Source organism: Balaenoptera acutorostrata, chromosome 4, assembly GCF_949987535.1.
Source record: "Balaenoptera acutorostrata chromosome 4, mBalAcu1.1, whole genome shotgun sequence".
Lineage (NCBI taxonomy): Eukaryota > Metazoa > Chordata > Mammalia > Artiodactyla > Balaenopteridae > Balaenoptera > Balaenoptera acutorostrata.
Genome location: NC_080067.1, coordinates 79,300,832 through 79,315,910, shown reverse-complemented (window position 1 = coordinate 79,315,910; position 15,079 = coordinate 79,300,832). Strand labels below are relative to the sequence as shown.

Genomic DNA, 15,079 nt, shown 5'->3' with positions numbered 1-15,079 from the left:
AATCTGGCAAGGCACCTGGTCAAGAGAGTCTGCTGAAAGGGACTTCAAGCCTTTGTGACAGACACTGGGGAAAGGAGGCCTGTCTCTTTTCCAGTGAGCTGGTACCTCCTTATGTCCAGTGAATACCAGGAATAAGTCTGGTTGCCCTTGTCGGCCCTGGCTTTGCTTCCCCCCATTATTTCGAATCCAGAAAAGCAAGCACCTTCGTGGGAAGAAGGGCAGCCAATCTCATTACAGCTACTCCTGTCCCAGAACCACTAAGCTACTTTGCTCCCACAAAGCTATTTCAGCCCCGGGGACAACACAGCAGTCCCTCAAGGCAGAGGGAGAGCTTTGACTGAAGGCTGCCTTCTCATCAGACTGCGGAGGGAGAGCTGGGGATACCACAGGGTTGATCGATGGGCAGGAGGTCTGGTTTGTCAGGCATCCCAGCCTCGCAGAGAGAGGAGGGAGACAGGGGGGTCAGAAGGTGGAAAGGCAGGGCACAGAAGCAGGGGCAGACACACCAGATACAGGGACCCTCCTGTGCCTCATCTCCTTTGACTCCAGCAGAGAAGGAGGTGTAACCTTCAGAGAGGAAAGGAAAGAACCTGACTAAACACCACAACACAGACCCTCACTGAACCCAGTACCTCCCCACATCTACCAACTTGGTCTTGAAAGTATTTTTTAGCTGTTTCACGCTCCACCAGTGAAAGACCAGTGTGCCAACCCTGACACCCAGAGACAGGACACTGAGAGCCCTAACACATTCCTGGAGCATCCCTCCCCCGCACATAAACACCACTCAAGTGTGACAGTGGGTAAATTCCTGCAGTTGTCTGGGTCTCTTGCACACGCGCACCACTCACGCCCGAGTGACAGGGCTGGGATGCAGGGTACTGCAGAGAGCTGCGTCTCACCATCCTCTGGCCCAAGCATCCTCCCCCGGCACCAAGGCCCGGCAGCCGAGGCTCCCGGGAAGAGAGGAAGGATGTAGTCTGGCTCCCAGCAGCCAGCCACTCCCAGGGCTCTTCCAAGGCTGGGCAGAGGCCTCCCAGCTGGTCACCCTGCCTACCAGCTCAGGCCTCACCCCACTCCCCCCACCCCCTCAGCAAGAGCCTAGAGCTGAAGGGGCCTATTGTTGGGCCCTGGAGGTGGGGTGGGCCCAGAGCTGTGAATTGGAGAGCATTTACTCTGTGAGAGGGACTGCTCATTCCCTTGGGACAGCGCCCACACCAGAACCCCAGGAGCTAGGAACATCCAGCGCAGGGTGGGCTGCTGGGCCAGGGACAGAAAGGGTCCGAACCTGGAAGCGAGAGAGATGTCAGGGACTGCAAAATATTTAAGATACCTTAAATCCCACCCATTTTAGAGATAAAGAAACTGAGACCCTGAAAGGGAAGGGACATGCCTGGTCTGAGGCACCTAAGAAGCCGTCATAGGGAATGGATCCCTAGGAGCTGGGGAGCAGTTCAGAGCAACGGTGGTTCCTCTCTGGCCATGGAGCGGCAGCCCTGCCAAGGTCAGGGACTAATAAAGGTCAGGGGCCCGAGGGGAGAACCTGCCTCAGGAGGAGACACAACATCCAGGGGAGAGGCAGAGACAGGAAGAAGCTAGAGTTCTCACATCCAGCAGAAGCCCTTGGCTCCCAGGACCTAGAGCTGCTGAAGGAGGGCCCAGGCCAAACCTCTCACCCCACCCGCCTCTTTAGTCACTCACCACATACTGACTGTGTGCTCACCCTGTGCTAGGTTTGGGGGACTATGAAGGAGGAGAAGTCACGATTTAGGTCCTCAAAAAGACACTGTGTGCAAGTTCTTTACTAAAAGTTTTATCTTTCATTGCCTGATTAACCTCCCCCCCCACTACCCTACATTATCCACATTTTACAGATGAGGAAACTGAGGCTCTGGAGAGGTGACCAGGGTCACCCGTTACTGGAGAGTTAACAGGTGAACCAGAATTCAGTCCATGTACAATTGGACACGAAACTGCTCGGTTCAAGGATTTGGGCTCATGGAGGGCAGAGCTGGAGTCTTATTTGTTGAATATATACTAGATACTGAATGAATTCATGGATTCTGCGAGGAAGTTTAAAGAGGGAATAGAGGCTCCAGGAAAAGATAGATTGCACAGATGCACATAATTTCACTCCTTCCCAAAACCCCACCAAAGCCAAAATTATCGAAAGAGAACTTTTCTGAAGGGCAAAAGTCCCTAAGGACGGGAAGAATAGTAGAAGAGAAAACCACAACATAGCTTTGGAAGCTGGAAAGCAGATGGCCAGTGACTATGGAGAGCAGACCTGAGAAAATCCCCAATCCCAAGGTGAAAAGGACCTGATTGACCCCCCAGAATCCTCAAAAGGCCTGGGAACTAGAAGCCCCAGAAACCTCTAGAAGAAGAACAGGTGCTAAAAATACAGAGGATTAGTCAAAAGCTGTTTAAGAAGCCGTAAGACCCCCCGGGACTCCCTCCCCAGTACAAAGCCACTGGGTTGCTGCCCCGGTACCACCCGGCAGAATCGGGATTTCCCTTCAGGGGTAAAAGTGCAGGCCTCTGCACTGGCGCAGCAGGCTTGGCTGAGAGCGGGGTGCCACGGACCTAACAAGGAAAGCACACATAGATGTGGAGATCTCAGTCCCCTCCTCGACTCCCTCCAGGAACATGGAGCCAGGCCTCCACCTCCTGGCAGAAGACAGGAGCGTCCTTTCTGGGGACTCTGATCAGGCCAAGAAAGATATAAAGAAACCAACATTGGGAGTTCTCCACAAACCAAGCAGCCAGGCCACCGTACAAAGAAGCTCAGTCAACAAGGCCACCCAGTGCCTGTAGTCAAGAGCAGATGACAAAAAACTATTGGACACCCAAGGAAAGCCTCTAACGTGGAAGAGCGAGCAAAACACACAGAAAAAAGCAACTGAGAAGAAATACAGACTATGCAGGAGAAGGAAATTTCTGACAGAAAATGCTCATTAATATCCTCAGAGGGGGCTTCCCTGGTGGCGCAGTGGTTGAGAATCTGCCTGCCGATGCAGGGGACACGGGTTCGAGCCCTGGTCTGGGAGGATCCCACATGCCGCGGAGCAACTGGGCCCGTGAGCCACAGCTACTGAGCCTGCGCGTCTGGAGCCTGTGCTCCGCAACAAGAGAGGCCGCGATGGTGAGAGGCCCGCGCACCGCGATGAGGAGTGGCCCCCGCTTGCCGCAACTGGAGAAAGCCCTCGTACAGAAACGAAGACCCAACACAGCCATAAATAAATAAATAAATAAAAATTAAAAAAAAAAAATATATATATATCCTCAGAGGGCTTCCCTGGTGGCGCAGTGGTTGAGAATCTGCCTGCCAATGCAGGGGACACGGGTTCGAGCCCTGGTCCGGGAAGATCCCACATGCCGTGGAGCGACTAGGCCCGTGAGCCACAATTGCTGAGCCTGCGCGTCTGGAGCCTGTGCTCCGCAGCCAGAGAGGCCGCGATAGTGAGAGGTCCGTGCACCGCGATGAAGAGTGGCCCCCGCTCGCCGCAACTAGAGAAAGCCCTCGCACAGAAACAAAGACCCAACACAGCCATAAATAAATAAATAAATAAATAAAATTTAAAAAAAAATCCTCAGAGAGACAAGATGTTGTATCTATAAAACAAGAAGAGAATATTATTATTTTTTAATAGGGGGAATAAGAAATTACAAATATGACAGGAAACATAAAAAATTCAACAGACCCATCCTCACCCCAACCAACAAAGTCTGGCCCACAGCAGGTGCTCATAAATATTTGCTGAATGGATAAATGAGGCAGTATTTCATGAACTTTAATGCACATACAGATCACCTGGGGGAATCTTGTTAAAATGCAGATTCGGATTCCATAGATATGGGGTAGGGCCTAAGTTTTACATTTCTAACAAGCTCCCAGTGATAATGTTCTGGTCCTTAGACCATACTCTAGGAAGCAAGGGTCTCTGCTAAACCCTGGAGCAGTGGTTCTTTGCACTGGCTGTGCATTAAAATCACCTGGGAGGTAAGAAAGTGGCGGTGTGTGGGCCCCGCCCACTGAGATTCTAATCAGCTTGGTCTAGGTGAGACTCAGGCATCATATCTTGAAATCTCTGCAGATGAATCCATACTGGGGTCGAAAACTGCTGCTCTGGAGAAAGCCTGTAACTGCGCCAATCATTGGTCCTGGCCAGAACAGTCCTGTTTTCAAATATTCTTTCCCATTGTTGACACTGACCACTCTTTCAGAAGGCCCTTCTCATCATGGCCATGAGCATCAGTTTATGGGACTATTTACTATACAGATGGTAGTTCTTTTTTTTTTTTTTTTATGGCAAAGCCAATTTTATTTATTTATTTTATTTATGGCTGTGTTGGGTTTTTGTTTCTGTGCGAGGGCTTTCTCCAGTTGCGGCAAGTGGGGGCCACTCTTCATCGCGGTGCGCGGGCCTCTCATTATCGCGGCCTCTCGTTGCGGAGCACAGGCTCCAGACGCGCAGGCTCAGCAATTGTGGCTCACAGGCCCAGTTGCTCCGCGGCATGTGGGATCCTCCCAGGCCAGGGCTCGAACCTGTGTCCCCTGCATTGGCAGGCAGATTCTCAACCACTGCGCCACCAGGGAAGCCCCAGATGGTAGTTCTTAATGCTAAGTCCCATTAATGTCAGTGGATGGAGAAATCATTCTACTAAATTTCCAAAAATTCATTCTGAGAATTTTTTCCTTATTAGATTCACACACTTATCTTAATTTTTCTAATTAAAAAAAAATCTGGACCTTAAAACTTTAGCAAGTCCTTTAAAAAAAATAAAGGATTTTTTTAAAGTGAAATGTGGATATCTCCCTAGCCAAAAATCCTAATCCATTATTCCAATGTTTCTGTTAAAACTTAAGTTGAATTTAGTAGTTTTGTGTCTACCTCATCCATGCCATGGGATAAAATAATATCAACAGACACTTACTGCTGTTCAAATTGCTAAAATCACAATAGAAGGGTTGGAGGATAAAGTATCTTCCACAATGGAGAGCAAAAGCCCACACCAAGCTACATAATTAAAGAATACTGGAGATAAAGAAAAGATGCTACAAACTCCTGGGCAACGGTGTAACACAAGTTCCACAAAAAGGATTGGGAATGATTTTAGACATTAATGTTAACTCTGGAACTTAAGAGCAATGCCCTTAAGATTCCAAAGGAAAGCAATTTCCAGCCTAGATCTCTATATTCAGCTAATTAAGTGACTGAGTATCAGACTGGCAAGGTCTCAAAATAATCTACCACTCTTTCACCCTCCTCTCTCAGGAAGCTACTAAAGGATGTACTCTACCAAACTAGAGAATAAACCAACAAAGGGGAAGATAGGAAACAGGAGAGAAAGGCACAGAAAGGCAGTGAAGGACTGCCCAAGATGCTGAAAGGGAGATCCCAGGAGGACAGCTAAGCATCAGTGATAGAGAGCAATTAGTCCATGCCGCTTTTGGGCACAAGGCTCTGAAAGAGACTTCTTCAGAGAGGTGAATTTGATAGAATACCTAATGGAATTGACACCCTGAGAAATTTATACAGCTACTGGAGAGTTTAATTAATTGAAAAGTACTTAGAAAACTAAGCAAACAAAAAAAGCAACTCCAGGAAGAACAAAAAGGTGCCCAGGAAAGGAAAAGTCACAGTTTACTACACCATAACAATATAAACAATGAACAGTAGATTGAAGAAAAAATGAGATATGCCCAGAGTGGATGGGCTGGAAGATGGGATGAGTAGCAGGGTGGGAACGAGGGAATTAAAGTAAAATCCTCATCTTTGACCAAGATGGAATAACACGGATCAGACTTACCCTCCTGACTGAAACAACAGAAAAATGGACAAAATATACAAAATGGTTTTGAAGACACCAGACATCAAGATGCAAAGGTCAGTGATACCTAGGAGATAGGAAACAAAGGAGGTCAGCCCTGTGGTTGAGTTTCCAGGCTACAGAAGAGGGAAGGGAACCAGTTGGACCCCAAAGGACTCTCTGAGTTGAAGAGATGGAGCTGAGACTCTGGGGAAACTCAGGTGGCCAGAATTCACAGAACAGAGCATCAGAGAAGAGAGAGCACCACAGAAGTCTGTAAAAGATCCCCCTTGAGTAATAAGCTGAGTACTGATCATCACATGAATGTATGGAAACTACCCAAGGCTGGGGAAAAGAACCACCCAAAAGGATTAGATATAGCAGTGCCTGGTGCTCACAGGGCTGGGAAAAGGGCCTGTTCCCACTAGCCAGACTGGAAAAGCTAGGCACTGGGTAGAATACACAGGTGGGGGGCTTCCCTGGTGGCGCAGTGGTTAAGAATCCGCCTGCCAATGCAGGGGACACGGGTTCGAGCCCTGGTCCGGGAAGATCCCACATGCCACGGAGCAACTAAGCCCGAGCCACAATCACTGAGCCCGTGTGCCACAACTACTGAGCCTGCGTGCCTAGAGCCCGTGCTCTGCAACAAGAGAAGCCACCGCCATGAGAAGCCCGCGCACCACAACGAAAGTAGCCCCCGCTCCCTGCAACTAGAGAAAGCCCGCGTGCAGCAATGAAGACCCAACACAGCCAAATATCAATAAACAAAAAATAAATAAATTTATTAAAAAAAAAAAAAAAGAATACACAGGTGGGTCTTGCCTCAGCAGTGTGGAATTATTAGCCCCAGACTGAGCATGGCTCTGGTCTCACCTAACAAATCTTAAAAATGAAATCCAAAAGGATCAAACTATTTCCCAGTTAAATAACTGGATTTCAGAACAAAGCTCAAGAATATTTATAGGAATACAAAAATACCCAGCAACCAACAAAGTAAAATGGATTGTCTGGCATCCAATAAAAAATTACCAGAGGGCTTCTGGTGCAGTGGTTGAGAACCTGCCTGCCAATGCAGGGGGCACGGGTTTGAGCCCTGGTCCTGGAAGATCCCACATGCCGCGGAACAACTAAGCCCGTGCGCCGCAACTACTGAGCCTGTGCTCTAGAGCCCGTGTACCACAACTACTGAAGCCTGTACACCTAGAGCCTGTGCTCCACAACAAGAGAAGCCACTGCAACGAGAAGCCTGTGCACCACAACGAAGAGTAGCCCCCGCTCGCTGCAACTAGAGAGAAGCCCACGCACAGCAACAAAGACCCAACACAGCCAAAAAAAAAAAAAAAAATTACCAGAAAAAAAAAAAGCAAGAAACTATGATCCATAACGAGGAGAAAAAGCAATCAATCAAAACCAACCCAGAACTGACACAGATGTTACAATTAGTAGACAAAGACACTAAAACAATTATAACTATGTTTTTAAAAGACTATCATTGAACTTTTAGAATAAAGACTACACTATATGAAATGAAAAAAAATAAAGTGAATGGAATTTAAGTCAGATTAGACAGTGCAGAAGAAAAAGTGGGTGAAACTGAAGACACAGTAATAGTACCATTACTATAGTAATACTAGACTACCCAAAATGAAACACAAAGGAAAAAAGATTCTTTTTTAAATGAACAAAGCATCAGTGTGCAGTGGGACAATTTCAAGTGGCCTAATATATGTGTAATTAGAGTTCCCAAGAAGAGTTGGGAACAGAAAAAAAAATATGAAGAAACAATGACTGAAATTTTCCCAAATTTGACAAAAACTAAGAGCCCACAGATTCAAGAAGCTAAATGACTTCAAACACAAGACACATGAAGAAAACTACACCATCGCACATCATAATCAAATTGCTCAAAATCAGGGATAACATCTCAAAAAGTAGCTGGGAGGGCAAGGGAGACATGCTACATACAGGGAACAAAGATGACAACAGATTTCTTGCAGAAACAATGGAAATGAGAGGACAGTGGCACAACATCATTAAAACTAATGACTTAGAATTCTATTCCAATGGAAATACCTTTTTAAAATGAAGGCTAAATAAACTTTCTAAATATATAAAAGCTGAAAGAATTCAACACCAGCAGACCTGCACTATAATAAATGTTAAAGGAAGTCCTTCAGACAGAAGAAAAATAATACATACAGAAATATGGATCTATGCACAGAAATGAACAGCACTAGAATGGCAACTACATGGGTAAATAGTTAACAAAATTTTTTTACTATATTTAAATTACTTTAAAAGATAAACTGACTGTTTAAACAAAAATTATACCAATGTAGTGTGGGGTTTATAACATATAATTTTGATAATAATTGCATAAAGGAAGGGAAAAATGAAAATATTTTAAGGTTCCTACATCACTTGAAGGCAGACTATGATAAATTAAAGATGTATATTATGAATCCTGTACACATTACAAGAAAAATATCCTTATAAACATATGATAAATTAAAGATGTATATTATGAATCCTGTAGACATTACAAGAAAAATATCCTCGTAAACACAGATGCAAAAATTCTTAACAAATTCTTTAGCAAATGGAATCCAGCAATATACATAAAGAATTATAACCATGACCCAATGGAGCTTGTCTCAGGAATGCGAGGTTGATTTAGCATTTGAAGGCGGAATCAATGTAATTCATCACATTAACTAAAAAAGAAAATCCTATCATCATTTTGATAAACACAGAAAAAACATCTGACAAAATCCAACATCCATTTCTATTAAAAATCTCTGTAGGGCTTCCCTGGTGGCGCAGTGGTTGAGAGTCTGCCTGCTAATGCAGGAGACACGGGTTCGAGCCCTGGTCTGGGAAGATCCCACATGCCACGGAGCAGCTGGGCCCGTGAGCCACAGCTGCTGAGCCTGCGCGTCTGGAGCCTGTGCCCCGCAACGGGAGGGGCCGCGATAGTGAAAGGCCCGCGCACCGCGATGAAGAGCGGTCCCCGCACCGCGATGAAGAGTGGCCCCCACTTGCCGCAACTAGAGAAAGCCCTCGCACGAACCGAAGACCCAGCACAGCCAAAAATAAATAAATAAATAAATAAAATAAATTAAAAAAAAAAAAAAAAAGATATACATTCTTTAAAAAAAAAAAAAAATCTCTGTAAAACAGCAACAGAAGGGAGCTTCTTCAACCTGATAAAGATCATATATGAAAAACTTACAGCTAAATCATGCATAGTGGTGAAATACTGAATGTTTTCCCCTGAAGATCAGGAGCAAGATACCTAATCTTCTATTCAACATTATATCAGAGGATTAGCCAGTGCAATCAGGCAAGAAAAAGAAATAATAGACATAAAGACCAGAAAGGAAGAAGTAAAACTGTCTATATTAGCAGATGACATGACAGTCTATGTATAAAATCCAACGGAAGCTACAAAAAAGCTACTAGAACAACCTGTTTAGCAAGGTGGGAGGGTATAATATACAAAAGTCAATTTTATTTATATATACTAACAACAAACAATTGGAAATTGAAATTTAAAAAACATCACCATCTTATAGCAACGTTATTGGCAATAGCAAAAAGGTAGTAGCAACCATTGATAGATGAATAAACAAAATCTGGTATATTCATACAATGGATTACTATTCAGCCTTAAAAAAAAAAAAAAGAAGGGAATTCTGACACATGCTAGAACATGGATGAACCTTGAATATATTACGGTAAGTGAAAAAAGCTAGTCACAAAAGGACAAATACTGTATGATTCTACTCCCATGAGGTATTTAGAGTAGTCAAATTCGTAGAGACAGAAAGTAGAATGTGATTGCCAGAGGTGGGAGGAGACAGGGGAATACAGAGATTGTTTAATAGGTACAGAGTTTCAGTTTTGCAAGATAAGAAAAAGTTCTGGAGATGGATGATAGTGATGGTTGTGCAACAAGGTGAAAGTACCTAACTCTACTGAACTATACACTTAAAAATGGTTAAAATGGTAAATTTTATGTTGTGTATATTTTACCACAATTAAGGCAGGTAAATTTTTTTAACAAAAAACTGAATTCCATTAAAAATACCATTTACAATAGCATCAAAAATATGCAATACTTAAGGATGTATCTGAAAAAAGATTTAAAAGATTTGTACATTGTAAACTACAAAACACTGGTGAAATTCTTAAAAATCTAAATAAATACAGAGATACACATTGTTCATGAGTCAGGTTCAATATTGCTAAGATAGCAATTCTCCCCAAATTGATCTGTAGATTCAATGCAATCCCAGCAGGTTATTTTGTAGAAATTTACAAATTGTTCTAAAATGGGTATGGAAGTGCAACAAACCTAGAATAACTAAAGCAATTTTGAAAAGGAAGAACAAAGTTTAAGATCTTTCCTTGGTTTCAAGGCTTACTATAAAATCTACAGTGATCAAGATAATGTGGTCCTGGGATAAAGACAGACAAGTTAGATCAATGGAACAAAACAAAGTCCACAATTGGATCTACACACAAACAACCGATTTTTGATAAAGGTGCAAAGGCAAGTCCACAATTGGATCTACACACAAACAACCGATTTTTGATAAAGGTGCAAAGGCAACTCCACAGAGAAGCAAGTCTATTCAAAAAATTTTGCTGAGCAATTGGATCCCCATATGCAAAAACTGAACTTCCATTCATACCTTGCACCATATACTAACCTAAGAATTAACCCCAAATTGATTGTAGACCTAAATGTAAAACCCATAACTATAAAAGTTATAGGAGAAAACCATCATGCTTTGGGTTAGGCAGAGAGTTCTTAAACACCAAAAGCACAATCCATAAAAGAACAAGCTGGTAAACTGGAGTTCATTAAAAGTTAAAACTTCTGCTCTTCAAAAGACACTGTTAGGGCTTCCCTGGTGGCGCAGTGGTTGAGAATCTGCCTGCTAATGCAGGGGACACGGGTTCGAGCCCTGGTCTGGGAAGATCCCACATGCCACGGAGCAGCTGGGCCCGTGAGCCACAATTGCTGAGCCTGCGCGTCTGGAGCCTGTGCCCCGCAACGGGAGGGGCCGCGATAGTGAAAGGCCCGCGCACCGCGATGAAGAGCAGTCCCCGCACCGCGATGAAGAGTGGCCCCCGCTTGCCGCAACTGGAGAAAGCCCTCGCACGAACCGAAGACCCAACACAGCCAAAAATAAATAAATAAATAAATAAATAAATAAATAAATAAGAAAATCCTTAAAAAAAAAAAAAAATCCTCACAATTCTAATTTAAAAAAAAAAAAAAAAAAAAAAAAAGACACTGTTAGGAGAATTAAAGTGCAAGCCAGAGCCTGGAAGAAAATATCTGCAAATCACATATCCCATAAAAGGCTTGAATCCAGAATATAAAAGAACTCCCAAAAGTTAGTACGAAAAAAAACCCCCACACAATTAAAAAATGGGTAAACAATTTGAACAGACACATCCCCAAAGATATACAGATGGCAAATAAGATGAAAAGATGCTCAACATTAGTCATTAGAGTAATGCAAATTAAAACCAGAATGCGATACCATTACAGACCTATTAGTATGTCTAAATTTAAAGAGACTGATCATACCAAGTGCTGACAAAGTAGTGAACAAACTAGAACTTTCATACACAGCTGGTGGGTACATAAAATGGTACAACCACTTTGGAAAACAGTCTGGCGGTTTGTTAAAAATTAAATGTACACCTACCATATGATCCAACTATTCTAGTCCTAAGGATTTACCCAAGAAAAATAAAAGCATATGTCCATACAAAGACTTACACATATGTTCATAGCAGTTTTACTTTTAATAACCAAAAACTGAAAACAACCCATCAGGAGGTAAATGGATAAACAGACTGTGGTATACTACTCAGCAATAAAAAGGAATAAGCAATTGATACCCACAAAAACATGGATGAATCTCAAAATAATTATGCTGAGTGAAAAAAGCCAGGCAAAAAAAAAAAAAAAAAGAGCACATACTGTATGATTCCATTTACATAAATTTTAGGTAATGTGAACTAATGTAGAGTGACAGAAAGCAGACTATTGTTACCTGGGGAAGGGGGATGGCAAAGGAGGGGTGGGCTGGAGGGATTACAAAGGGGCACAAAAAACTTTTGGGGCTTTGGGAATAATGGGTATGTTCATTATCTTGATTGTGGTGGTGGTTTCACAGGTATACACATATGTTAAAACTTACTAAATTATGGTTTAAATATGTTCCATTTACCATATGTCATTATACCTCAATAAAGCTATTATTAAAAACAAACACTTCATCTTCCAGGATAAAGCACAGGGCAGGGGGATAATTGTGGGCTCAGGGGCTAGCGGAAAAGGTCTGGGAGCGCTGACCCCTCCTGCCTAATGTCCACTGGCCATGGCTCCTGGGAAGGTGGACGCTAGGCTGGCAAAGAAGGGTCTGAGCCCTCTGCATTCAGGACACTGTAGGGAAAACCAGGGCCCGCCTCACAGACGAGGAACTGAAGCCCAGAAATGTTACCCTAGTTACACACTAGTTACACAGCTAGTAACACTAGTTACACAGCTAGTAAACCCAGATCTGCCAAAGTCCTCTTTCTCTTCGTCTACCACAAATTCAAGAATCAACCTGAAATAGGGTGAAGGTGTATGCTTATGTGCATGTGTTTAGAACAGTTCTCTCCATTGAAGCCAGAGCGCAAGAAAAAGTCTGGCCATCCCAGAAGAGCCAGACACCTTGGACACAGCAGCTGAACTTCCGGTGCATGAGTGTTTGGGGTGGCAGGATGACAGGCAGGCATGGGACGAAGTTGACAGTCAAGTCTGGGTTTGCATGGGGAGCAGGCTAACTGGCTCCTCCAGCAGAGTCCCAGCAGCTGCCTGCTTAGGACGCGACCACCGCTCTCCCCCTGCCCCAACAGAAAAGGACTATCTCCATCCAGTCCGGTTGGGACAGGGGTCTGGGGGCCATCTGACTCAGAGCCACTCCTTGGGGTGAGGCAGAGATGGGTCTTGGCTAAGGCCCCGAGACAGGCAGCAACTCTGTACCCACTCCCATCCGAGGACTAGAGAAGCAAGCACCCAGACAGCGCCAGGTAAGAGGTGAACATCCCTAGGCAGATGAGGCCCGCAAGTGGCCAACCAAGCCCCTATGGGGCAGGAATGAATAGGCCTGGCACCCAGGCCATGAGGAAGTCAACAGGAAGCCAAATTTAGCCCCCACCTCTGCAAGCCCCACCTCTAAGCTGGGCTGAGAGCTGGCCTTCGCTGGTACAGAACCCATGATGCCACAGCTGCCCATCTGTCCACCTCCATGGGGTGGGGCTGAGGTCTGGGCCACAGAGGATGCCCAGAGTCCAGCAGTGCAGATACCCTCTCCTATCCCACACTTTCAGGTTGGGGTCCTGAGAGCCCACACGGAGACAGAAGTCCTCACCAGCTCTCCACCCTTCTGCCCACTATTTATCCTTGGCTCTGGGCCCTCAATATTAATCAAATGTGACAAGAAGGTGTGGCAGGAGCAGGCCAGGCTCGTGCCCAAGTTACCGGCTGCCACACTCACATCTCAGCTCACGTGGCCAAGAGGGTTACAAGATAAGGTCCTGTCAATGCAATGCTGCCCCTTCCCTTTTTTGGAACGTGTTTTGAGGACGTGAGGCAGCCTGTGCTGATTGCACCAACCCAGCTATGGCATGGAGATACCCCTATCTCCACCGGTAAACGGGTGGTGCGGGGGTGGAGGAGTGGAGAGGTGACTACTTCCTCTGCAACCTCAGCCTGGGACTACCCCTCTCTCCCTTCTGCCCAGGCTTGGCAGCCACCCAGACAGTCTCACCGCCAGTCTAGACTCTAAGAAAATGTCCCATCACTCCAGTTGGCATGTACAGTACTGGGGGTAGGAGTCCTGTCTCGCTGTTGAACACTGCACTGCTTCATTCCTCTCCAGGTTTAAACACAGGGGAATGAAAAAAAGCAGTTTGGAGACCACACTCTCCTGAGATAACTGCAGCCCCCTCCTTCCAAACACACCAATTCCAGCTGAGAACAGAATTGGGCTTCCTTACCTGCTGCCTTCCACTGGCTCTCTGCAGACAAAGCTTCTATGATGTCCCGGCTGAGGTGGCAGAAAAGGACCCAGCAGGACACTGCCTGCTATCGGGCAGTGGTTTCCAACGCTCCCAGGTTCACGGCGCTCTTCTGCCCCCCACTCTCCAAACCCCTACATCCCGCGCTCACCAAGGCCCTGGCCCGGCCCGATGCTGGTGCTGAGCAGCCGTCCTGTGAGTTACCACCTCCTCCTCCGCCTGCGCCTCCGGATCCTGTGTCTCTCCAGGGGCCCCTCTCCCTCCTGGGACCCTTTCCCGTCCAGGTATGTTTCCTGGACAGCCCGCACCACCTGCCCTTCCTGCACCCCGGGTAGCCAATTTGCTTCCTGCACCCCCAGGCGCCCCTCTCCCTCAGGCCCCTGGGGCCCCACTGGCCGGGCCCTCCCCACCAGTTCGAGTCTCTTGCGGCGTGCCGGGGCCGCTCCCAGGACCTCTGCCTCCCCTCTGAGGTGCCCGCAGCTCTCCCAGTACTGCTCCCCCAGCTCCTCGGAACTTTCGAACTCGTCTCTTCTCTCCCAGAGGCCGTCCCCGAGCTCGGACAGCTGCTCGGGCTGCTGTAGCAGCCTGCGTGGGCTCCCCTCCCCCTGCTCCTGCACCCCGGTGCGAGCCTCCCCCCGCTCCTGCACTGCGGGGCTGCCTCCCCCTTTCTCCTGGTGCTGCTTGCGGGGCCCCAGCCCCTCTTCCTGCACCACAGGCCAGCCCGCGGAGCCGGTCCACGGCGGCGGGCGCCTCCAGTCCGCGCCGTTCGCAGACCCCCACACCACCCCCAGGCTAGGCTCGCGGCTCCGGCCGCCCCGCTCCTGCACCCCCGGGCCCACCCCGCCCTCCTCCTGCACGGCCGGACCCACGCCCCCCTGCTCCTCCACGCCGAGCTTCAGCCCGCGGAGCTGCTGCGGGCCCCAGCTGAGAACCCCGATCCGCTGCGGCTGCTGCTCCTGCAGCGCTGGGCAGAGCCCGCCGCGCTCCTCCTGCGCTCCCGGCCTAGGGCCCCCAGCCGGCACTGCCCAACGCACTCTCCTGCCCCCCAGAGGCCGCGCGGTCCCGCCCCTCCAGATGGTGCTGCCCTCGCCGCCCGCTCACACCGCCCCCTACCCGGCTCCTTCCGCCCCGTCCCCCGGGGGAGGGGGCTGCGTGGTCGCGTCCCCTCCCGCTC

General features: G+C 47.0%; 1 protein-coding gene across 1 annotated transcript in view; it reads right to left on the bottom strand.

The window, feature by feature from the left end:
• The window catches only part of TNK2 (tyrosine kinase non receptor 2), a 43,334-nt gene extending 28,834 nt beyond the window's left edge, over positions 1–14,500 (bottom strand). Inside the window, exon 1 of the mRNA XM_057545377.1 lies at positions 13,885–14,500. The gene's annotated coding sequence lies outside the window, so the exon portion shown is untranslated. The remainder of the gene's footprint in view (positions 1–13,884) is intronic.
• Between the last annotated feature and the right edge of the window lie 579 nt (positions 14,501–15,079).